Below are 25,370 nucleotides of genomic sequence, written 5' to 3'. Positions count from 1 at the left end.
GTGTATAGAGGGACAAATTTTCTCAAGAAGCATTTTGTATAAGTTGCTTTGTTTCCTTTTGTGAATCTTCAGAAATGTCTGCCGAATGCCTAACACTGAAATGATATAAGACCTGCATTAGATCAGCTTCAACTGAGTGTAACATGCTGTCCTGGAAGGGTGAGTGCTCGATGAGGTAAGCTCAATTTGTTCAGAGGGTCCTTTTCTAATGGGAAGTGGCATGAAGTACTCAATCATCATTAAATAGTCAAATATTTGAATCTGTTCATAGAATTGCATCTACAGTAATTAAGTTGCTGTATGTGGGTGTCTCTAATTGCCTTATCACAGCATTCCCCTGGCTCTGAAAAGAGAGAAAAATAACAAGTTTTGTTGAAAGAAAGAATTAATAGTAGTCTGAATTGAGGAGCCTACAGCCTGCTCAGACATACACTGTGTAGCAGGGATCATAGGTTTATTTGGTCAGATGAGTGTAATTGTATTATGAAAGAAAAGAAAGGAAAGGAAGGAATGAAAGAAAAAAAAAAATAAGGAAAGGACAAAGAAAAAAAAAGTAAGGACAGGGACATGGAGAGGAGGGAAAAAAAGTAAAAAAATCCTAACATTCCATCCAGGAGTTTCCTGGTTTTATTTTTACAAAAAGTGTAGGATGCGTGATCAGACTTCATGATCTTAGAACAGTCACAGAATCACAGAAGAACATAACATTTTGGGTTGGAAGGGATTTTGAAGACTGTTTAGTCCCAGACCCCTGCTATGAATAGGAACAACAACCACTATCTCACTATATCTTGCTCAAAGTCTTATCCAACCTGGCCTTGAAACTAAATATCTGGGGTTTATGGACACTTCAAACAAGATTGGTATTAGATGATTTTACAGTTCTGAACCGGACATCCAGTGGAAATCATTGTCTTGCATTTAATTGCAATTTCTCTAGATGAACTACACAGCTAAACTGGGAAACTTACTGCTACGTAACTCTGTATGTAAGAAAATACAAGCTGTACTTTTTCTATACTTAGCTGTACTGAAAAAGTGGTAGGGCACGTTCATAAGTGGAAAATTATTCCCAAATACCTTGGGCTCAAATTTGAGTCACAAGCCTCCAGAATTGAGAGAGCATATGATGGTGGAAGCCCCCTTCTTGGAGATGCTCAAGGTAAGACTGGAACAGACTCCAAGCACCTGATCAAGCTGTAGGTGACCCTGTTCACTGCAGGGGAGTAGGACCAGATGGCCTTTGAAAATCTCTTTCAACTCAAGCCATTCTGTGATTCTGTAATATGGGAAAAACACAGTTGTGTTATGGCAATGTTCTGATCCTCTTCCTTTAGCCTCCACGTTTAGGACCTGTTTTGAATACGAAACTGAGCAAAAGGTCAGAACACTGCTGGTTGAACACGGTGCCAATAAAGCACCAGAAAATCTCTTTAGTCCATTTAGAATTCACTGATAGGTTTTGTCTCGTTTAATTCCCCTTAGCGCTAAAGCAAAATTTATCCCTTTTCTTTCAGTGTTCTATAGCTGTGTGTTGTTATTTTTTTTCCCCTTGATTCCCCATCTTATGCTGTTTGGTGATCTTTTGTTTTAGTATTTCTTCACTTTACATTCACCTTCTTTACCTTGTTTTGGCTGGTAAGATTTCTCAAGTAGGAATGATCATATAAAAAGCGTAGTGTGAACACTTATCTTTTATTTTCAGACAAATGGCTCACCACAAGGTAGAGTGTACTACCGAATTACTATACATAAAACAGTGGCACTTTTGTGTTGTGATAAGAATAGTTAACCTTGCACGTGACCTCAGGAAAACAGACTTTTACATGCATGCAATTTTAGCTCACTGAGATTTCAAAGATCCCTTTCAAACATATATCACAAGGCTTCCTTTAGCACATTGACTCTTTGTTTTTCTCTTCCATCATTGAGTTTAACATGCTGATGAGGGCTTGCAAACAAGGTGTCAATGCCAATATATTGGACCTGGGGGGATGAAGACTTTGAAGGAATGTAAAATGAGTAAAGAAATACTTGGCTGCAATTCAGTAATACTCAGAGGAAGCAGGAAACGACTAAAATTTTCAGATACCAACAGCAAGACCACAATTAAATTTCAGCCTTCAAAAACAAACAAAAAGTTCAAAGGCAGACTGCAGAATCTATATTTCTGTTGGTGAGCTCGTGTTGATCATAGGGTAAGCGCCACTGACCTCTGTGACGCTGCTCAAACACAGACAGAAATCTGTGCTCTCTTCCTGGTTCTCCAGTAGGTTCGTATACTCCAGGGTCCGGCACTGGGGTGCCAGCAACATAAACAGATGCTTACTCTTGCATAGTTTGCAAAGGTAAGTATTAAACAACGTGAATAAGAATGGCAGCTTCAGAAGGAAAGTTCCCCCAGAGTCCTCAGGATTGGAAACAAAATACGTTTAAAGCAAAGAATATATTTTTTAATGATATTGTGATGCTACATGTCCCATTAAGCAATGCTTATTAGTTCATCTAAACAATGTTCTGTGACTCATTTCTTATAGCTATACCTTTGGCCTGTATTTCTTCTACTTTGTTTTAAAAATACAACCTCCAGGGAACTGCAGCATTTCCTGTTTAAGGTATTCACCCACTGCTTGATTACTTGTCTTTGATTCTGCTTTTTCTCTGTCTGAGGGAGAGGGAAGATGGACTCGAGCTCAGAATGCTGAACTAACGCATATCAAACTTTCCTTCACATAAACTCATTGAAATGGGTAAGAATGAAGTTTTACTTCCAGTAGTTCACACTGTGATCTCTTCAGAGGCTTCCAGTCAATTTTTTTAAGGAGTTGCTGGAAAAACTCAGCTTCTGTCAATCCAGAAGTACATAGGTTGATCTGAAAGCAATGCCTTTCCTTTGTCTTCATGGAAACTGCAACAGAATGTAAGGGAGTATGGTGGGAAGGATTTCTCTGTATTGCTATACCATTAACATTCACCTCTGATGCCATGGGCTAACAAAATAAATTAAGAGGTATTACTTTTGGAGCAGCCCTAGTAGTTACTAAGGACTTTGTCCCTCTCCCAGGCTATGTTTCCTTCCCAGACACTGGAACACAACTCCCGGTATTTGCAATGATTAATTATATTCTCACAGTGTCCAATTTATCGTTGAAGGAAAGAGAGAAAGAAAGGAAGATATTTTACTTATTTATAGTGCCTTTTTATACAGTTGAGACTGTGCATACAGAATCATTGTTCTGCTGCATCTTAAGTATTCATGCTTGAAGAGACTGAGTATGCAAATATCATTGGAAAAAGAGAGAGAGAGAAGAAACACTGAAGACAACTGTGAGATACTAAGAGCAAGTTAAAGAAACAAAAGAGTGCAAATGACAAGCAGAATTTGAAATATTAAAGGTAAGGAATTTTTAAATCCACATATCCAATAAATCCACAGAGTAAATAGAAGAGAAAGAAGACACAGACTTCCTGTAAAACGTATAAAAAGTTTTAAATGAGCAGCAAAATTTATTAGTTGCTTTTTTTCTGATGAACTCACAGATCCATCTTTGAAAAGCAGCGTAGAAAGAGCAAGAGACAGCAGTACTGGACAGGTAATTGAACAAGGAATTGCATATAGAGTGGCTAGGCAGGATTAGCTAAAGCAGCAAGCCCAGAGAGCACACACACACATATTAGTTTTAGGAAATGAGCTAAGAAATCAGTGAACCTTTCAACCGACATTTAGAGAAGTTCACCATTTCAGAAGAGATTCCTGAGAATCTCAGAGCACAAAATAAATGGTTGCTGGTTTCTGCTTTAGATGTATTGCTTTCAAGCAATAAAAGAATTTAGGTTGGAAAACTAATCTGGCCATGAATCTTCATGCAATTAGTTAGCCTGACTGACTGCAGAATTAAGTTTGTGCTCATGACATGCATTTCCCTGCTCCACAAGAATGACTTAAATACTTCAGAATCAGTTCATCATCTCAGCCCCAGTGAAGCCAGGGTGAGCAAAGTTTAGAGCTGTGACCCATTTTTCATCTTTCTGGCAGCAAATCACTCAATGTACCTAATATGAACGAGTAAGAAACCAGACAGCAAATAGGTGCTTTTCCTGCACAGGAAGTACAGGACTTTAAGGTCTGCCCCCTGGAAGCTGTTGCAGTGTCTGAGATGGGATCCCACTGTGTCCCAAATTAAATCCTCACTGCAGATAGGACATGACCCTTGACATCCCAGTTCCTGCAGAGGATTTTTTTGCTATGATAAAAATCTAAAAATGAATGTATTTTACAAGAGCTCCCCGGACTGGTAGTTTCCAATGTTGTGAATGTGCACTGGGCAAAAAGTTGTGAAGATGTTTCAATGGTTTACAGTGTTGCGACAGTCAAATACTGAGTATACATTTTAAGTCTTCCCACTCATCCCAGAATTGGAAATGTATTCCTAGAGAGCTAAACCAGCACAGGACCTTCTATACCTCTATTTCTTTATAAATATTAATACTTTGCCCCCAAGCATGACCACTGTGCGGCTAAATAAGCTAATGTGCTATAGTCACACATTAATCTTACTGGAGGCCCGGGGGAAAGTGAAAAGAAAATACTTCAATAAAAGATTAGTCTGGGCTATCCTCAGTGGAAGATTAATGCAGAAATAGGCTCTGCATTTTCTACTCATTTACTCTACGGAAAAAATTATTAAGTAGTTCCTAAAACTGCAAGATTCGAAAAGATGGTTGTTATATAATTTATCCCTTTTCTGTTCTACTATTTTTCTGCTTTACTTGCTAGCTACACTGAAGAAAATTTTAGTGTAAAAGACTTAGAAGGTTCATATTTTTCTGTGGGATTAAGAAAATAAAGATGAAAAGAACTTAATATTTTGTTTTATTGCTCACACTTTGAGAAGAGCACCTTTTTGGCTGAATCATTGCTCAGGCTTGCTTAGAAAAATATTAGGGAATAATGTTTTTCCAGAAGGGTATAAATTCTATTGGCTTTTAATGGAGCTGAAAAATTCTAGAGAATATGACAGGTTTTTTTTGTTTTTTGTTTTTTTTTGTTTTTTGTTTTTTTTTGTTTTCCATTTGGAAATGGATTTTAGATTCATAGAAAATTTGAATCTGTCCCATGAAAAAGCGTAGGGAAATCTAATGTGCATTGATTCCTGTAGATACTGGTAATATGATTCAAGATATGGTTTGTCATAAACGGATTTGAGGCTGTTGTCACATCAGTGGCAGAGCCAAGAGGACACCAGATATTGCATCTTTGTGTAATTCTGTGGATCTGTTCTTTGAGGAGTAATTGAAAAAAAAAAAAAGATTTTTCTCCTGAGAAAAATTATTGGTGATATGCTAGACTGGAAACATTTTAGAAAATCCCTCTAGTTGTTTGTGCTATTAGCATAATTGAGGTGGTTGCTCAGGAAGAAAGGAAATACTCTGCTGATGAAGCTCTGAGATTTGTGAGTTCCAGTCTCAAGCCTCAGCTTTTCATAATAAGCAGATATTTTGTGTTAAGCTATGAATAAGATGTGACATCATCAGCCCATAGATTAACAGAAGGACAAGTGTAAGCATCATTTTCCAGGGAATGAGAATATCTGTGTTTTGCCTTCTAAATAAATAGGTCATCTTGATCACGATTGTTAATGACAGATGCCAATATTATTATTCCCTCTGAATTCCCTAAGCAAATGAATGCTAGTATTTTAATTAACTGATAGAATGTCATTAAAATGACTCTGTGGAAATATGGTGCAGTGTATGTGGTAACATTAAGATTGAGCCTATAACCCTTGCCAAGGTATTTGGTTGCTAAGAATAAGCACTAGTCAAACATTTAAGTATTGAATTCGCTGATCCCACTAAGACCATTTTAATGTGAAATGTTTCTGCAGCCTTTTGTAGAAGTGAACAAGAATAATCAAGGATGGAACTTGGAAAGCAAAACATGTTACTATTTTATTTTTTCTGATATTTTATCAGAACAGCCAAGCTGTATAACAAACTTTATTACTTTTAATCCTCATTCAGGAAAATACAATATCAAATAGGGAAATGCACTTGACCAAGGATGCTGTCACCTTCAGCCTTACCTTGTCTAATAGTATTTGCCAGATACTAGATACTGAGAATGAATTTCTAGTTAGATGGAACTATTTTGTCTGATACCAATAACAAGTTTTGGGATCCCATGTGTTTTATTCAATATGTCAACTGTTTAATCTGCTTATGATCAAATTTCATCCTGTAGAGCAGATGGTAAAGACCGAGCGCATCTTGCAGACTTTCTTCTTTTCCTAAAGGGCAGTGCTTCATATCACAGTTGATAACACAAAGGATGGCGTCAGTGGGAGAAAAGGGATGAGAGTGTTTATATTTGTTTTATACGCACAAATATATTCATCTGTAGCTATCTCATAATCTTTTTAACTGTTCATCAGGTGGAGGCAGTAATCAGGAGTCAGAACGCTGCATCTGCAGAAGTGCCCTCCATGCTGGCCAAGGAAAGCTCTTGCATCTCTTGAGGGAGCAACACCAGCTCCCATCCATGTCCTCACTGAATTTGTCTTTGCAGATGGAAAGCAAAATTAACTTCTGCATCCAGGAGAGAAAGGTACTAGAGAGAGAATCCTGAGATACTTACCTTGCAGCGGAGTTACAATTTGCCTTCAAGTGACAGGAATTCCATGCAAAAAGTTGTTTGGGGGTTGGAAAGAAGACCTTGAGTGCTCTCTTGTTTTTCATCTGTCCCTGTACAATCCTGCCCTGTGAAGCACTTCCAAACAGAATAATTTTTATCTATGACATTGGAATTTTTGTGAAAACACCATTTAGCAAAGAAACTGTATGATTTGTATTACTCCTGCTGGTGAAACAGCAACTTTGCTTATTATGTTTTGGCAAAGATCTTAATAGTGCAGTAAAATGTTCTTTGACTTTCATTTCAGTTAACAGGATTCTGAAGGTCTTTGTGTGTAGTGCTAACAGTTAAAAAGAAGGAAATGCAACCAAATTGCTCCTAGTCTGCTCAAGAGCCAGTTGCTGCTTCCTAAGGTAGGTCAAACAATGTAGTCAAACAATGTATAAATCATTAAAAAAAGAAAAAATTAAATTTTAAAGCATGAGCCTTTTTGAACTCAAGGAGCCTTCCTCATTCTTGTGTGTGGTCTTCTATACTTATCTGTCCAGATAGAAGGTCAGGGATTTACCCAAACTATTGATCCTGCAGTGTACTTTGAAAAGGATCAGGAATCTTGATGAGTTGTTTATCTTTGAAGAGCTCACACCCCTGCTAGATCTCTTTGTCTGATTTTCCTTTATCTCTGGCTCCCACGATCTTTGTCCTGGGCTGTGTAAACTGTATCATACTACAGAAAGAGAGTATAGTTATTGGTAGTTATTTTCACATTACTATTCCTGTAAAAAAAAAAAAATTAACCTCGAGGAACAAGATGAAGAACTTGTGCCAGCTAGCAATCACATTTTTTATTATTAATATATATTTTTTTTATCCCAGCACATTGTGAATGATATTTTTTAATATCCTTAACATTTGGCTTATTTGTTGAGTTATACCTCAGACTTTAATCCACACTGATTTGTTCTGATATGTTGTTTGTACTTCAGGAGGCATTTCCTATTCTCTAAGTTGATAGATACAGAGCTGGTAAATGTGCATTTATGATATATTTGCTTTCTTTGCTTACCAAGGATGCTTACAAATCTGCACAAATGAAAGATTTCTAATCTACTGAGAAGTATAAATGCATGCATAAAGTGAAAAGGGTGAAATCCATACACAATAGAATCAAAGCAATGATTAATAAAGATCCTAAGATTTCACGAGATCAAAGATAAAAAAAAAATTGGTAAAAATTGCCAGCTTTACCATTTTCTTCTCATTCTTATGCATTGCTATACTTCTGAGCAAAATCTTAATAAGGACAAGCTACAATGTATGTACTGAAGACAGATTTTAAGATTCATGTGACATTCTTAAAACAAAGATTCATGCATGCATGCAGTGTTATGAGGTTGTCCAGCACTTTACACATTCTAGATTCAGAATATTAGCATCAAAATTAAAAATGTATTAAATACCTTTTCATAGTGAAGTGTATATGAATTCTGGATAAATAAATATGAGAAAAGAATAATAGCAGTACCTCAAGAATTGGTAAGTAAATCAGTGGTTTTTTAATTAGACTTTGAACATAAGACAGAGAATATGAACATTTTATAACCTGAGCAATTTCAAAGACGACCATGTGTCTCAATGCACCTACGTCCTCTTTATTATCATGCAAATGAGCGATCTTCTCAAATCAAAGCCCCCTGTGAGCACTTATTCTATTACTCTGCTGGAGTTGTCATTCATGTCTGTCTTTTTTATAGGCTTTTGCACCAAATCTACAGTTTAATGTTTTTCTATGTTTTTTCTTAGGGTAAAGCCTGAAATTAAACTTGTAGCTGAGGAAAAGTCCCAGTTTTTCACTTTTCTAATACATTTTATAGGCTTTTGCACAAAATCTACAGTTTAATTTTTTAATGTTTTATTAAACTGAACTCTCGTATCTGTAAACAGAAGTTACCAGTTAAGCTGGTGGTATTTCTTTCTATATACTGTCAGCATCTTTCACCTATCTCATATTTTGCCTAATGCACGGAAGAAAAAGCAAAGAAAAAATTGGGGCATGATGTGAATCTTCTTTTTTGTCACTGTACTGGTAAGGTCAATCAGGTTCTGTATGTAGTCAGTGTGAGAGGAAAGAGCACTCCTCAAGAGTCAGTACCAAAATCCTAAGTGCCTGCAACAATGTCCTCTTTCCAGAATGTAAAACCAATTATTTTTTATCTGCCTTCCACCATTATGCTGACACAGTGGGTTTCTGTGGCTCATTTGCCCATATAGAAGAACTGGAATAGACATGTGAGGGCTGATGTACTCCCCACAGATATTTCCACACCTTAGCCGTAGGCTGATTAGCTTTTTCATGAGAGCATCGTCTGTTTGTGGCTAGTAAGTGAGCACGCTGAGTAGTTAAAATTGAGAAATTTCAGTGTAGAACTCCAACAGATTTAAAATTGTTTTTCTTTGGCTTATGCTATACCAAAAGAAATAACTAAAATTGCTAAATAAATGTAGGAAAAGAAGGAAGTGGAAAAAAAAGGAGTGCAACTAGGAGGAAACCTTTCCATTATTTCAGCCAACTTTGGACATCGAAGAAAAGTGATAAATAGAGGCCCACCTCTATTCAGTCAACAGTTATTTTCTCATGTCATAGTATTTCAGAATCAGTATAGTGTTACTTAGGAACAGAGGAGGAGGAGTCTTTATGGAGCACATTCTGTCTATGCAATGATTTAGAAGCCATTGGCAGCTCAGAACCTATCTCTAGCTCTGAGCATGTATTGCATTGTAGAATTCAAATGAAGAAAATACTGTAATGCCATAGAGAAAGATGCAGTGGCAATAACTCTGGAGCATGCCCAAATGGGAAGCTCTGGGGGCCTTGTGGATTGCTAGCTTGCTAGCTTTGTTGTTCCTTGAGTGGTTACACCATTGTAGCCTAACTTGAGAGCACACCTACATTTCTGTCAGATCTGTCCCTTGTTTTTCAAACTGGCAGGCACTGAGTAACTTGTACAGCAAGTGAAGTGCTTGTTCTTGCTTACATGATTCATTATTACTTTCCACAGTCATTATGAATAGAAGTAAGCCATCTGTTATAATAACAGTGTGCCTTTCATCAAGAAGCATGGCTTTAACTAGAAGTAGAAATGAGTGTCACATAAAAATGAGTTTGGGGGTCTACATGTACATCCAAATTAGATGGCACAATACTATCAGCAATTGACACGTGCATAAAATCTGTTTTGTGAGAATATTTACTATTGTTTTCAATGTGAACCAGAGCAGGCTGATAACATTTTAAATTGCTAAAACAATTCACTTGAATAGAATAAATTTCATACGCTGTTCTTCAGTATGAATGTTAGGTATTTTTAGACTACTAATAAGGCAAGTAAATCCAGAATTTGATATGAACATATTTTTCTTTATCATTTTAAATCAGTCTCCCAGAAGAGCTTCAAAGAGCTGAAAAGCACTAAGAATCTCTATTCTTTTTTAGCTTTAAGGGATTTTTGTAGTTATGTATTAAAAATAATCAAAACATTTTCTGTGATAACAGGTCTTAACTTTTCTGCAAGGTTTATTTGGATGAATCGTTCTTTGAATTGCTGTTCTGTTGCATGGTTTTTGTTGTTGCTGTTTTTTAATTGGTTGATCTGTTGGTTTTTTTTTTATCATGCTTCCTTTTATGTCTTTTGAAAGGTTTATACTCACCAGTAAAATACAGGTGAAATTCTTTATCTTTGTTGCACTTTAACTACATAGGTTACTCTAAAAGTAATGCCTCCTATTTATTTCCATGGAAACTACAACAGATGCAAAGAACATAACAACACTGTTTGATAGAGTAAATTCTCAGCTACAAAACACGATTCTTCAACATTGTCACCCCCATTATCTATCCATTTTAGCCAGCAATGAACAAATGGCTGCATGCCACACTCCCAAAAATCTGCATGGCTGTCCAGAATGTGGCTTGGCTTTGATGTTGCTGTCAATGCTGCTGAAATGGACCATCCACCTCCTCACTGTGCTCAGTTCCACTGTTTAGTTTCCATAAACATTCAGCAAGCATCAATGAATGTCCATGGGCGCTGTTTTTTCTGCACAGAGGAATTCAGTGACACACCTTTGTTCCATGCACGCACCCCTGTCAGACAACATTCTGTCAGAGTGCCCCTCCCTGCTGTCATCTATTCCATGGCAACAAAATGTAAAGCAATGTCAGTGGGAAGGTTCAACCTCTCCTGCCACACCACCAACATCTTGATGATCTTTAAGGTCTTTTCCAACCTGAGAGATTCTGTGATTCTATGATCTGCCTCTGATCTTGTGAGTCAACATAACAATGTAGGAGGCATTACTTTCAGAGCAGCCTGTGTATGTATTGTGTTGTAGTCCAATTCAAGAATAGCTTGAGGAAAGCCAACATTTTTCTTTTAAATATGGCCTGAAATGCATCAGAAACATAGGTTCAACTCCTTCCTCTAGGTAAGGGAATTTTAACCTATGCCTTTTTCTTAGGGTAAGGACTGAAACTAAACTTGTAGCTGAGGAAAAGGTCCTAGTTTTTCACTTTTCTAATTTTTTTTTTTGAGTTTTTTTTGTTTTGTTTTGTTTTGTTTTGAGTAATTGATTTTTGTTGGCAATCCCAACTTCAGCATTACGTCACAGCCTTTGTCACAAGCTACAATAATCCAGATGGAGTTTATTAGAAAAAATCATGCTGCAAACTATTTATTTAGTATTTATTTATCAAGTGAGATTGAGTTCTGGACTGGATGAAATTCCACAGGTCACCAGCATTCCTAAATCAGAATGTACCTATGAGCAAACAGATTGCCCTGTGTCACTCAGGTGTGGCAGAGCATTATTAATATGTACATATATATATATATATTTTTTTTTGCCTTCTTGACTAGGCACAGAAGTTGGATCCAAATATATATGCTTTCCATCAGATGTAAAAATAATTCTTCAATAACATTCTTCTTCCTCTCCAATCAGTGATGTGGGTGTTCAGAAAGGGATACATAAGACTAAGATTTGATTTAATGGAAGGAAATAAGTCCATGCTATTTTTAAAATATGGAGTACTTAAGGTATAGAAGCCAGTTCATTGAACTAGCAGCTATAATTCTGACATGAAGTGCTTATATTTTAAGTGTGAAATGATCTGAAGAATGAAAAATTGATAAGGAGATGTTAGCACAATAGGACCAGATGACTATTTCACCAGGACACACTCAGAAAATGCATTTTCTTTTATTCTAAAATATCTAATAAAATAAGTTATCTGTATTAATTTCATAATTCATGCATGCAGCCATTTTTTTCCTACCTCATTTTAAGCTGATAAGTTTAAGTTATAACTGACTTCGTCCTCACTCTTGGGAAAGGAAACAGTAATTCTTTGGAGAGACGAAAGGATAAAATATAGATGTTTCTTGAGTATTTGCAGAAATTAACTTTTAAATACATAAATAGGTGACGTTTTCCCTTGAAGCCAATTTGTTTATATTGACAAGTTATATCTACAGGTTATTTCCCTCATTACTATACACATTCCAGTACAAAAGAATGAGAAACACTTTCCTGGAACATGCAGAAAAAAAACAAAATGACCTAGGACATGGTAACCTGTCTAATAAATGACAAACCAGCCTTCAGGAGCCATAACCAAATCCTCATCCTGAAACAGAAAGCAGGCTGTGGAGGCCACAAGGAATTTGAGTTTCTCTTCAAACGCAGATAAGATTTGCTAACCTCAAATTACACGTCAGTCATCACTCAGTTGTGCTCAACTGCTTGCACATACAGACATTCCCTGTCCTCCAGACCTGCCAAAATTAATGGAAATCCTTGGAATGGAACGGGTACCTTAATAGAGCATTGCTATTGTACCTATTTGTTAGCAATCGCATTATTTTATTAAGCATTCATCTTTTATCCTCGTTCAGCTCCAGTAATAATGTGTTGTCTAAGACTCCTGACTCTTAATTAGAAGACTGCTATTCTGCACCTTGCTCTGCTATGCCCTGGTGTGACCTCCCTGTCAATGTGCTCTTCCCTGTGATATGCAACAAGGTAGAGGAGCATAGCGGTTAATGTAATTATTTACATATGGTAATGCTCTGTGTAGTAGTGAATTAATACAATGGTTTGCAGCATTTTGGAAATGAAAAGCAATTAGATGCCATCTCATCATTGATTTTCCAGCTGAGGTGTGCTACTGTGCTACCTTTAAACTATATTTTTCTTTATTCTAATATCACATTATTTGTTTATTTATGGAGACGAAATGTGCAATCAGTCAGGATTTGGAGGAACTGGGAAATATAGATATAAAAGATATTCCTTTAGTGTATTCTTTGTAAACTTCATTGCTTGTTTATGAAATCAGGCATCTAACATTTTATCCTACTGTATCGTGTGTTTCTCCAAAGTGGCCACGGTACAAAGTCAAAAAAGTAATAATGTATAGTTGATTACCCTTTCGAAAATAGCTGCAAGTATTAAGTGCTGTTTTTATGGAGAACCCAGACCTCCTGAGGGAAAATTGAATTGACTTGCATGATACCAGAATGTTACCCACTGAGGTGCTTGATTGCCAGAAAATGTTGAGTTCCTGCTGCTTGGAATCACTGGTGTCTGATATCCAGCATTGTACTGAAAGGTAAGACACTGAAATCACAAGTGCAGACTGAAAAAGTCAGGTCCTCAGCTCATGCAGAGTGATGTCACTCTGAGGGTGGTGATGTGTGCTAACAGAAGAACTGGAAACATGTTTTTGCATGTACAATAACTATGTTGTTTTCATTGCAGCTACTGCTGTACCTCTGAGGAAACAGTGATTGGGAATATAAATATTTATGCATGCTAATGATTTTAATAAGCAATTACATTCATTATTTAAATATTTTCATACTTAGTTCATAAATCTGAACATTAAAGAAGAACATCAGATTATATGATTATTCCTAATAACATTATGTCCACTGGCAAATGAATATTCTTTCTAATACTGTTAATTTAAAATCTATCAGATTGTAACTGCAAACATAACAGCTCAATGAAAGTAGTAATGGAAAGAAATGAAATAAATGGATCCCAGAGCTTACAGCGTGTTTTTATCAGAAACCAACACCGGGCAATATGGAAAGAAGCAGATAGGGGAGAAAGTCAGTAGTTCTTTATGGCTGATTTTCAAATTGCAGGAGCGTTTGCAGATATAATCACATTCTATGGTAGAGTTCACATTAATGGCAATATTTTACCAAGAATTTCAGCAAAGAAAACAGGAAAAAATATGTGCTGCTCTCTTTCTGAGTCGAAATAACTGTATCTCAGTATGCTAAATGTGATTCAGGTCAGGATGAAATTTACACTGAGTTGGATACAGTCGGAAAACATCAGAAGCAATTCAATCCTCTGCTGTCCCTCACCTGGTTGAGTCTTACTTCCAGATGAGCATGAATCCCAGCTTCTCAAAGCATAAAAAGGTTTGAGATTATAATCTCTAGACACTCTGGGGACTATCCTGCCCCATATGTGAGATGGAATCTGCCTCACTAGATTATTCAAACTTGAGTTGGCATCACTACAACTCCAGTGCCAAATGAAGAATTACTGGAAAGCTTTGTCTCAGTTGCATTGGCACTACAGAGCAGAGCTGACTGGTGTGTGGCATGGGCTTAATGTAAGTGCAGGATCAGCTTTGCAGGTTTAAGAACCTGCCAAGAATGTCCAGGCTGAGTACCACTCAGCAGCAAGTGGCTTTATGCAGTCAGAATAGTCAAAAAGTGATGCTGCAACTGAGGACTGGGTGGAGGGAGGACATCTTGGAGAAGACATTACCTATTGGATAAGATTGCTAGATATTCTGCACTCTGGGACTTGAATATATGTTGACAGTAATGGATTTCAATGGAAATATAAATTCCTACTCTTAAGCTTGATCGTGCCATGTGTTAGATTAACGAAATTCAAAACTGTGGTAATGACAGTATTAACGTTGCCAATTTAGACGAGAATGAATGTTGCCCTGTAAAGAATCCAAAGCAAACAAATTTATGCTGTGTTCAGAAACCTGTAAGAAAGAGGCTGCAATGTGCATCAGTCCCTAGCAGAAGTGGGTGCAGAGTTTATTTATCACAATCTAGTCCAGGGATGCTGAAGTCATAGGAATTTATAGACAGATGAGAAGAGTCCAAAAGTGGACGTGAGCAGAGGCAGGAATTCATATTTCAATGGTGGCAACAAAATCACTCAAATGAAGAAGGCAACCAATAAACAAAACAAGGTGGTGACTGTCCTTAGAATTCAGAATTGTTGCAATTTTAAGTGGGGAAGAAGTAGCATTATTTAGTATGTAGAATAAGCCAAAGTCAAGCATTTGTGTTTCATCAGTGATACAGAAGTTGGAGAATAACTTCTTGGATCTGAGCCATGCAAGATGTGACAAGAGAAACCAGACGGAATCCCAGCCCAAGTAAAATTAATGATACTTCCACCACTGATTTCAATTGAATGAGACTTTAATTCCTAGTTGCCACCAAGAATCTGAAACTGTAAATTAATTTTTCAGCTGTCTGATTCTGTCTCTTGTTAGAAAGCACTTATCACAGTTGTGTAGGGTTTCCATACTCACAGTAAAGTAAAATGACAGGAGTGTTGAGGTATTCTTACACATTAAACAGTTTCATTGGACTACAGAGACAAAGCTAGACAGGGGAGTTTATCAACAAATATGACTCCACTGAAAAGTTCCAATCATCCAGCTCTCAGTGTTGATAGAAGTACATACCTCCTCCTCCCTTCAGTTTGAATTTCTAAATGCAATGAAATCTTCCATAGTTTATTCTGAGAAAGGAGAATTACTATGCTTTTATGGGGGTGTAATTGTTCTAGAATAGCTAATAATGATGTATCTGCTCTATCTTAAGCACAGTGTTGTAAAAACAAGTGCAAGCAATTGGATTCTATGTTATATCTCAAAAAGTTATTTCAGATATGGGATGAACTTCAGTCATATGTGTAGACATGTTATTTTACATTAGTACTACAGAAAGGTAGGTAGCTTATCTAACCCTTTACAGTCCATCAGTTCTGTTAGAAGGTCTGTCAAAACAAAAACACTGGAAAAGCTAACTGAAACTCAAAGAAAGCAAAGGAACGAAGAAAAAGGTAAGTAGTCAACAGAATAGAAGGAAAGTAGAGCTTGATGAAAACGTATGTCATGTATGCATATAGTGTACCGCAGGATTCCCTCTCTAAAGCACTGTAGGCTGTTGACTTAAAATGGCTACATTTAAAACTCCTTCTGTTAAATCCATTGTATGAAAACAATTGGCTTTGTAATCCTCTTCCACATATACAGAATCTTTAGCTGACTGTTACAGATCCATATTTCCTGGGACCTGTCAAGTTGCATAGATTAATTTTCAAAACTCAAGGCTCAGTTCTTCTGCAGGGGATCGGTTCATCTCAGTTGCTGATGTTTTGCTGTGGTTTTTGCTTTTCTATTGAGGGGCAGAGGAACATCTAGAAAATCAGTCTCAGAGGAAAGAAAGATTTTATGTGAACAAATAATTCTATGGTTAACATTGTTCAATTTGAACATAATTATGATCAGGCTTATCCAGCAAGATGCTCAGTAGGAGATGACATAAAACAAGAGAGCCTGCCTATGGAAAAGGTGACACGTTACTTTCAGCTCCTCTGCTGTTGATGCGTGGTGTTGTTAAGAAATATGGTTGTTGCTGTTGTTTTTCCCTTATTGTTCTCTGCATGGGGAAGAGAAGGGGAGGGGAGGGGAGGGGAGGGGAGGGGAGGGGAGGGGAGGGGAGGGGAGGGGAGGGGAGGGGAGGGGAGGGGAGGGGAGAGAAACTGCAGAAGAAAGTTGAGGAGAATATATTGTGTGGCTGCATATGGCCCATGGAAAGGAGAGACTGAAATTGAGACAGGGCTGCAAGGTAAAAGTCCTAAAATGGCAAAAATCTTATGTGTAGGTCAGACTCTGCTGCATGCATCCTGGGGGACTGGAAACATAGAGACCATTATTGCAGTCTCAGGTCTATGAGAATGGCATTAAGAAAATATCATATATTCTTTAAATTATGCCCTGCATACAAAATTCCTTACTCTGAAGAGTTCTAGAGGAAAAGATTGTACAGCCTTTATAGGCCTCTTAGGACAGCTGTAGATTTAGGCTCTATTTTCTCCTGTTCCTGAGGGAAATCTCCTATTGACTGTGGATGACAGCTAGTCCTGGGACCAAAATTTCTTATGAATTGCAGTGTGAGTGAAGTGCATATTTTTTCATTTGCAGCTAGTTTTTAAAACTCTGCCTCCTTGGAGAACACTGTTCTTCATACCCCACAGAAAGTGCTGAGCAAGAATGAAGTGCCCAATGGGGACAAACAAGATCACACTTTCCAGATTGTACTGCCACTTAGGAAGATGGGTGAGGAGCAGAACACAGAAGAAGTGCATTTCACCATGGCTGATTCTTCCATCTGCCAGAACATTTATACTTCGAGGGCTGTCCCACTTCCTGAGGAGGTGTTTTGATAGAAAAACCTTTAAAGGTCTTTTTAAGCCTTCAAAAATATTTCTTCTCTTCCCAGTGTGGGTGGCTTTGCTTGTTGCATACAAGCTCATTTCAGATAGACTATCTATTCACTGGGTCAAAATATTTATTCCTGATAGCTGTTTTATAAACTGCTCCCTATAAGCTTTTTATGTAATGACATACCTATTAGCATGAGAAAAAATATTCTCTCTTCCTACAAAGCTTTTCATTGCGAGCATTTCTTCCACACAGAATGTATGCCTTTTTAAGAAAAAATAATTCTGGTATGTGGCCTCTTCTGAACTAGTTTTCAAATGGTGTGAGTCATAGAATCATAGAATCATTTGAGTTCAAAGGGTCTTCAAAGGTCATTTGCTCCATTTCCCCTGCAGTGAACAGGGACACATACAGCTCCATCAGGTGCTCAGAGCCCTAATCTTGAGTGTCTTCAGGGACAGGGCATCCACCTCTGTGGGCAACTTGTGCCAGGGCTTTACTGCCTTATCTTAAAGCAAACAAACAAAAATTCCAGTAAATTTGAGTGGTTCATTATCATTACATGTTTAATTCTTTTAAATTCAGTGAGAATAATTGTGATGTGAGTGAGAATATGTGATGTGCATTCACATATTAAATGCTGATTATGACAGTTCCTTCATTTTCAGTTGCCTTCTCCATCGCACAGGCATGATAGTGCTGCAAGGAGCATGGCATTGCAGACTCCTCTCTTGCTGGCCCTACACAGTGCCACATCTCACCTCTCAAGAGACTATCTGTAAATCTCACCTTGTCTACAAAAGGGATATGCTCCACAGAGAAGGACTCAGCAGAGTATTTGTCAGTGAGTTTCTCCTTTTTCCAGGCAGCCTGAAAACCAGGTTGACACTGAGCTTAGCCGTTTTCATATTGATCAGTGGATTTGCTGAAAATAGGCCATTCATGGTTCTGTAGGATGTCTGGCAGATACGGCAATCCTATACATCCCGTGATACTCCTGGCATTGGTGGTATGCCTTTTCAGTGTTGTGCCCACATACATACTGAATCCAGCCATGGTTGTCCAGCACTTCAAATCAGTGAAAGCAAATAATAGCTTTTCCTTCTCATAGGTTCAAAGTTTTGTTTACTCTTCTATAATAAATTCTATATTGGTAACCACTTTCTGTAAATGTACCTGCCATACACTGTGGTTAATTACATTACTTTATAAGTATTGGCAGCTGCATATCTTCAAGCTTTATATCTCCGAATAATAAATTTATTTTTCCTCTCAATTTGTACCACAACTCCAAAGGTATCTCACAGAGACTTTGACATAGGATGCTTCATGTAACAGGAGTGGTGCTTAACTGGTACATTCAAGTTCTTATTGCTTAAGATACTCAACCACAATACTTAGAGATGATACGTTCAAGCTGTTCTATTGTATTGCTTAAGCCTGCTGGTGGTTTTCCTGTTTCTCTCTCCTTTCCTGTTGCTTTTAGCATAAGCATCTGAGGCCTGTGTCTGAATGACTTTCCTATCCTATCTCCTATCTTTCTATGTTTCACAAAACTACATAACCTTCAGGTCAGACATGAAGTTACGTTTTCCACATCTTCATTCTTGGATAAGAAAAAAATGATAAATTGAATAAAACCCAGAAACATCAAGACTAGCAACACTGCATTCTCCAAACAGTATCTCCAATTATTCATTCACTTTCAATTATTTCTCATCTTCATCTTTCCTGGCAACTTGCGAAATGAAATTCTTCAATGATATAGCTTCAGTTGTTTTTATGTTTTCATTTGTCTATTTTAGAAAATTCTGAGTTGCAAAACAAAATATTTGCAGTTAACAAGAGTAATCATTTATTTCACTGTAATTTCATGTCATTACCCACTGGTCTGTAACAATGATTGGCAGTACAATTTTGTTTGCAATGCAACTAATTAATATGAACCTTATTGTCTGTTCTTCAGATTTCTCTAAGAGAAAAACTTGACACTTCTTAGCAAGTAGGCCGTTAAAAGAAAAAAAATGTCATAGGATGTTAAAAATAGTATTTGAATGCATAAAAGATCTGAGTAGGAACTGGCTTTAGAACTGGTGTTTTAATTAGGAAATAAAAAAAAACATTCTCCCCTTTTAAGCAAACCTGATTCAGTTCTTCTGGAGAACTGACAGGCAAGTTTTAGTCAGAATAGCATGTCATAATATGTCAAAAGAAGGAGATGGTTCTGTGATTTCTCAACAGTTGTACATGATTTCTTCTCTGAAATGGAGCACATTTCCTAAGAGATGTATGCCTGTTGCATCACCAGAATCAGACCTGTACAGAAGAGTCCAAGAAAGTTCCTAAAAGTTGTATACAAACTCATATCTAAAATAGAAACATCACAAATATAGCACTAGCATTATCAGGTAATTGGGTGCCAAGGTACCTTATAAAGTCAACTTATTTTTCACTTATCATTTTTTTCCCCAATGATTTCGTGATTTTCAAATCTCAACAGGGCCTCAAAAACTTAAATGTAATTAAAACTTTATAGGCGAAACAAATAGGGTAAAAATAGCTATAAAAATAGATTTCCTTCATGAATGGGCATAACATCCTCCAAATCACTCGGCCTATGGCACAGGATAAATGTGAGAAACTGGGAATGGGTGGCCGGTAACTAATAAGCATTCCTTGAGTGACTTAATCCCTATCAGCATCATATTTCATCTTAATGCAATGCCCATAGTGAATCCTTTTAGACTAGTAGGACTAGTTATCCCTAAATTTATAGAAATTATATGTTTATCTGTATCTTACAAGTTGTTTCTTTTGTAATTTATTAGCATACCTAGCTTCCTCACTAGTGATTTTTTTTGAAGCTTTGCATTTTAGTTTATACATTGTACTAAAAGCCAAAATTTCCCAAACATAGCTCTGAGTCTTGGAAAATCTACCAAGATCTGATCTGTAACTCCAAGTTAAAAATGTTTGCTTTATCCAATCCAAAAGGACAGGACAGGATTATCCTAGCAATAAGTGGAAGAAGTCTGTTCCATTACAGAAATAGCGAACAGATAAGGGCTGTGCTACTCTTTATTTCATGCCACTAAAAAGGTAACTTTATGAATATTTCTAAATTTGAACATGCAGAGACACATATAGACGAAGCAGTTTGAAATGCCACTTCTCTGCCAAACTGCACTGCAACAAGTGGGTCACTTGCCAGTCTGAAGCTCTGTAAGGAAAAACCAGCTGGTACAGTAGACAAAGCAGAAAGGCAGCTTTGAATCAAGTCTGTTCAATATGTTACCCAGCAGAACTGCAATTATGCTTTGCTTATAGCATAGGAAGCCGTTAAATAATTTACTTAACTCTTAACACTACTGTAGTTGTTCCAGAGCCCAACAGCACATTGGTGCCTTTGGATTCTCAACTGTTTAGACTGCTTTGTTAATTAAAATAGGAGATGGGCTTTCACTCCTGGTATTGTTCCCTGAACTTGTTTTGTACTGTAGCTTTGTAGGTCTTGCTATATAAAAATAGGGTTTTCACTTCTCAAGGTAAATTGGAAACAAAGCATACAGTAACTCATGCAAAATAACTGGTTTCCTGAATAATGTGTCTGGATAGCGTTCGTAAATTATCCAGGAACAGTCATGTTTTCCTGTGAATGATGCCAATGAAAGGAAACGTCTTGCAGTACATAGCAAGTGGATTGATGAAAGTTTTTTAGCCCTCACAAAATTCATTCAAAGTACAGAATCTGATAATAGAGGATAACTTTATTTACTTGGCCATTGTGAAAGAAATACAGCAAACTCTGGAACAGACCAACATAATTTGAAAAATTGTTAAAAAAAATCAATTTGTGAGCAGAGGGAAAACAGGTAATAAAGTCAATAAAATTGGATTTGTCAAAATCAATTATGTCAGACCAAGCTAATTTTTTGGTTGACAATCTGACTCGCTTACTGGATAATAAGTAAAAAGCAAGTATAGTATACGCATACATTGATTCATGAAAGCATTTTAGCACCATTTTCTGTCTCATTAGCAAAGCAAAAAAATAAGGTCTGATGAAATCAGCACAGTATTTTACATTTGATTACTCAAAACAGAGAGGACAGGTATTTCTCAGAACAAGATTAATACCCATGGGAAAGTGAGAGCTGAAATCATCAAACTCAAATTCAACCCAACTCAAGCGCTACATTTCAGAAAGAAAAAAAAAAACAACACAAAAAGCTATAGTATAAGATTATGGGCTGTCCACTAGCAGAATATTTCCAGAAAATAAGCCTGTTTCTATATGTTGTGGAAAGATCATTATTTTCTTTTTCCTTCACTGCATGAAAGATGCTTAAGTTAAAGCACTGGAATCACATCAAACTCCATTACTAGACTTGGACTTTAAATAATACATTTGCAAACTTAGTTTGAAACAGCCTTATAGCTGTATTTTAATTATTATTGTGCATGTACACCAAGGACTTTATTTTCAAAAAGAAAATTGACTCTTCCTCACTGTATGCTAAGTGTGTACCTACGCATTCCTCAAATCCATTCTTTTTCGTATGATTTTCCTGATTTGCTGTTAAGTTCAAGTAGTTCCTTGGATTCATCATAGAATATATATATTTAAAATGAATTATCTTTTGCTGTTTTGTTGTTCTCAGTGCTTTTAAGTGAGACTTTTATATACAACTGACAGTTTTTCGATTTTCTGGTCCTTGAACTCCTTTTGAATTCTTAGGTAAATGCTGATTGATATGTCGATCCTGTTCAATTTAATTGCTATCCCCATAACATTTATTGACTCTTCTGTTTGATTAATGTGTTCAGTGACTCTCCATCAATGAAGGATTCCAGTGTGGGAGCCTACATAAGCTCTTCCACATTGAATACAAAGACAAAAATTAAATTCAGTTTTCTGCTCAGCCCCCTGAGCTTGCCAAAGTCTCTGAAGCCCCAGAATCCCTCTGATCCATATGGGCACTGGGGAAATGCTATGGTTTCCCACAATCTGTCTAGTGGATGATTTCCTTCACTGACTGGATTTTCATGGTATTTTTCTGTTCTACAAGAAAGAATTTGATCAATTGATCTCTATGCTGTCAGCGCTCTCAGAGCATTTGATTTCGTATTTCTCCTCCCACAGTCCCGGTTCTCTTTCTAAAGTCCGTCAAGTCCTGTCACTTGGGCTTTTACTTATTTCTAGTCTAACAACATAAATGAATTCTTGATTGCTTACTTCCTTCACAGCTGATTTTTGTTATAGTTTCTTCAAAAGATTGAGACGTTCTTCTGCATCCTGTCTCCTGTGTCTTCTCAATTTATTAATAGTTTATTTGAAGAGAAAAATATCAAGCGTGTAACATGACCAGTGGGATCAAGAGTACCCTCAGCAAGTTTGCTGGTGGCACCGAGCTGAGTGGTGCAGTTGGTACAATAAAAGAAAGGGATGCCATCCAGAGGGACCTCGACAGGCTTAAAAAGTGGGCCCACGAGAACATAGTGCGGATCAACAGAGCCAAGTGCAAGACATTGCATTTGTATTGGAGCAATTCAATATATATAGCATGTCCAGAGGAAGGCCACAAGATGCTCAGGAGGCTGTAGCACTTTTCTTGTGAAGAAAGATTGAGGAAGATGGGCTTGTTTGGCTTGGAGAAGAGAAGGCTCCAGGAACACCTCATTGCGGCCTTCCGAGTAGTTTAAAGGAACTTATAAACAGGATGGAAATTGACGTTTTATATGATCTCAAAGTGATAAGGTTTTGGACTAAAAGAGAAGAGATTTTGGTTAGATGTTAGGCAGAAATTCTTTATTCAGAGGGAAGTGAGGCACTGGCACAGGCTGCCCAGACAATTGTGGATGCCCCATCCCTGGAGGTACTCAAGGCCAGGTTGGATGGGGCCCTGGGCACCCTTATCTCATTGGTGGCAATCAGCACTTGGGAACTAGATGATCTTTAAGGTCCCTTCCAATCCAAGCCCTTTTATGATTCTATGATCTTCTTCCTCTCTCTCTCTTGTTCATCCTTCATTTCTCTTTTCTTCTTCTTCCTCGATATTGGCTCAAACATTCTCCAAGCTGTGACCTTTTTTTGCATGCCATTACATCTGCTGGGCATTCTTTCACTCATTGTCATATTGCTTTTATATTTCTAATATACTTTTTCTAATATACTGCAGTTTTGATTTTCCTTCTCGTTATACAATTCTTATGTCATATTTCCCATTAAAAACAAACAATCCCACGCTTCAGCCCATTCACTTCTGTGGAGAATACTTTCCCTTTGTGTTCTCATTTATCTTTATTTTTTTTACCATGCTGTTTTCAATTCCCTCAGTTCCATGCTCAGACCTGTTAGCTCTGCGTTGCATCCTTTGCACTCAGTCAATTCAAAGCACTATTGCTAAAAATTTTAATGGCCTATTCTTAGCCAGAATAGACAGAGCGTGTACTCTGTTTTCACCTCTGTGACCTGATACCTGCCTTAAATACTGCCACCACTCTCTTCTTGAAATATTGCTCTTCATCAGTTATTTAGTTTTCTCCCAGTTATCCTCCAAACTATTTATTTATTCATCTTTTCTCCACAGAATTCTCTTTTAAACCTATCAATATGGTTATATGATCTACATCTCATTTATATCCATCTCTGTTTTGATCAAACATAAAATTTCTACTAGTCTTTTTGACTGCTTCAGTATAGATATTCACCTGATTTCAATAAAAATTTGATTAAACATAGATCTTCAACCCATGCCTCTAAAAGCTTTCTTGTTAATGACATTCTCAGTCATCAGTAGAAAATATCAGAATTCCCTCAAAAAAATCAGTGGAAAAATATCAGTGTTCCCTGCTAGCATGCCTGACTTCAACTCTGGTATTCACAACGTATCTCCATGATTTGTGGTCTGCATAATAGCTCTAAAATTTGCTTTTCCTATTCAAACATATTAAAAACCTTGTGTAGGTTTCATCATCTTGCATCTCAGGATAAAATAAAATGCTTTTTCCCCTGCCTGTTTGCCCGTCTTACCCATTCTTCCTGTTTTGGCTGTTCGTAAGGAGATGGCTTTCCCAGCTCACTTTCAATGCATGTGAAGTGGATGGAGGAAGTGAAGAGAATGGCACATAACTGCTCTTGTCTCTACTTCAGAAATCTTCAGAAGTTTTCTGTGCTTTTTCAAGACTTTCTGAACAGCCAGTGATTCCGATACTGCACTTGGAATTCGCTTGTGACATTTTCAAGGTAAGATGTTTCGTACTTTTTTCATACTGCCTGTCATGCTAAGAAAAAGCAGGTCAACGTGAGCAATGCAAAGCCATTTCACACTACATCCCTTTCAATTCACTCTTGAAATTTCCTTTGAACATGATGCTTATAACATAATAGCAGCAGCCTTAAAATCAGGAATCCTTTTTGGGGTTCTTTCTGGATGTTTCATTAGAAAACTTTAAAGAGCTGTTTTTATTAGATCTACAGTAATCACTACAGCTTGCACAACAGTTGTACAAAGGATGGGACACCTTTAACATTCTATACACCACTTCGTATGCAGCTTTTCAGAAACACTGGATATGTGGGCTTTCTTGTATTAGACTGTAGCTTTCATTTGCTTGAGAGTCAGTTCGGGTTACTTTAAATGAACAATGAAATAATATACCTGTTTTGTTTTCTTCTGCTTTCTGTTTCTGTCCCAGCAAATTGTGCTTATGTTGTAGCAGAAATATTAAGATGTACAGCTCTCCTACAAAGGAGAAGTTATGGCTTAAACTCACAAAAGACATATGGTTTTACTATATTATTTTGTTTGAATGGTCCCTCATAGAGAAACTCCAGGGTCATCATAGTAGAAACTTTCAAGCAAAAGTGATGTCACCAGAAATCATTTTAATGGACATTCATCTTCACAGCCTATTGATTTATGTGCTACATGTGAAAGGAAATCAATAACTAGAATCATTTTCATATCTTTTAAGCATCTAGGTGAGACAAAATATATTGTATACTGCAGAAATAAATCGTTAGGGAAAAAAATGGATGTTGGGTGTGAAAACACTTTTTTATATTTAAAAATGTGGTTTTCTTGTTTTATCTGGCACCTATCATTTGATGTATTTGGATTAAAGGTGTGTTTCATCCAGTGGTTGTACAAATGCCATTTCATGTAAAAG

General features: G+C 37.0%; 1 long non-coding RNA gene across 1 annotated transcript; it reads left to right on the top strand.

Annotated features, from left to right (window-relative positions):
* Window positions 1-1,197: 1,197 nt before the first annotated feature.
* LOC128077054 (uncharacterized) lies at window positions 1,198-6,569 on the top strand. Its single transcript, XR_008204815.1, has 3 exons — window positions 1,198-2,750; window positions 3,252-3,396; window positions 6,435-6,569. It is a non-coding gene; the product is annotated as an uncharacterized LOC128077054 (long non-coding RNA).
* Window positions 6,570-25,370: the final 18,801 nt, after the last annotated feature.

This window comes from Tympanuchus pallidicinctus, unplaced genomic scaffold (assembly GCF_026119805.1).
Source record: "Tympanuchus pallidicinctus isolate F22 unplaced genomic scaffold, pur_lepc_1.0 scaffold15, whole genome shotgun sequence".
Classification (NCBI taxonomy): domain Eukaryota; kingdom Metazoa; phylum Chordata; class Aves; order Galliformes; family Phasianidae; genus Tympanuchus; species Tympanuchus pallidicinctus.
This window is presented reverse-complemented; position numbering and strand designations above follow the sequence as displayed.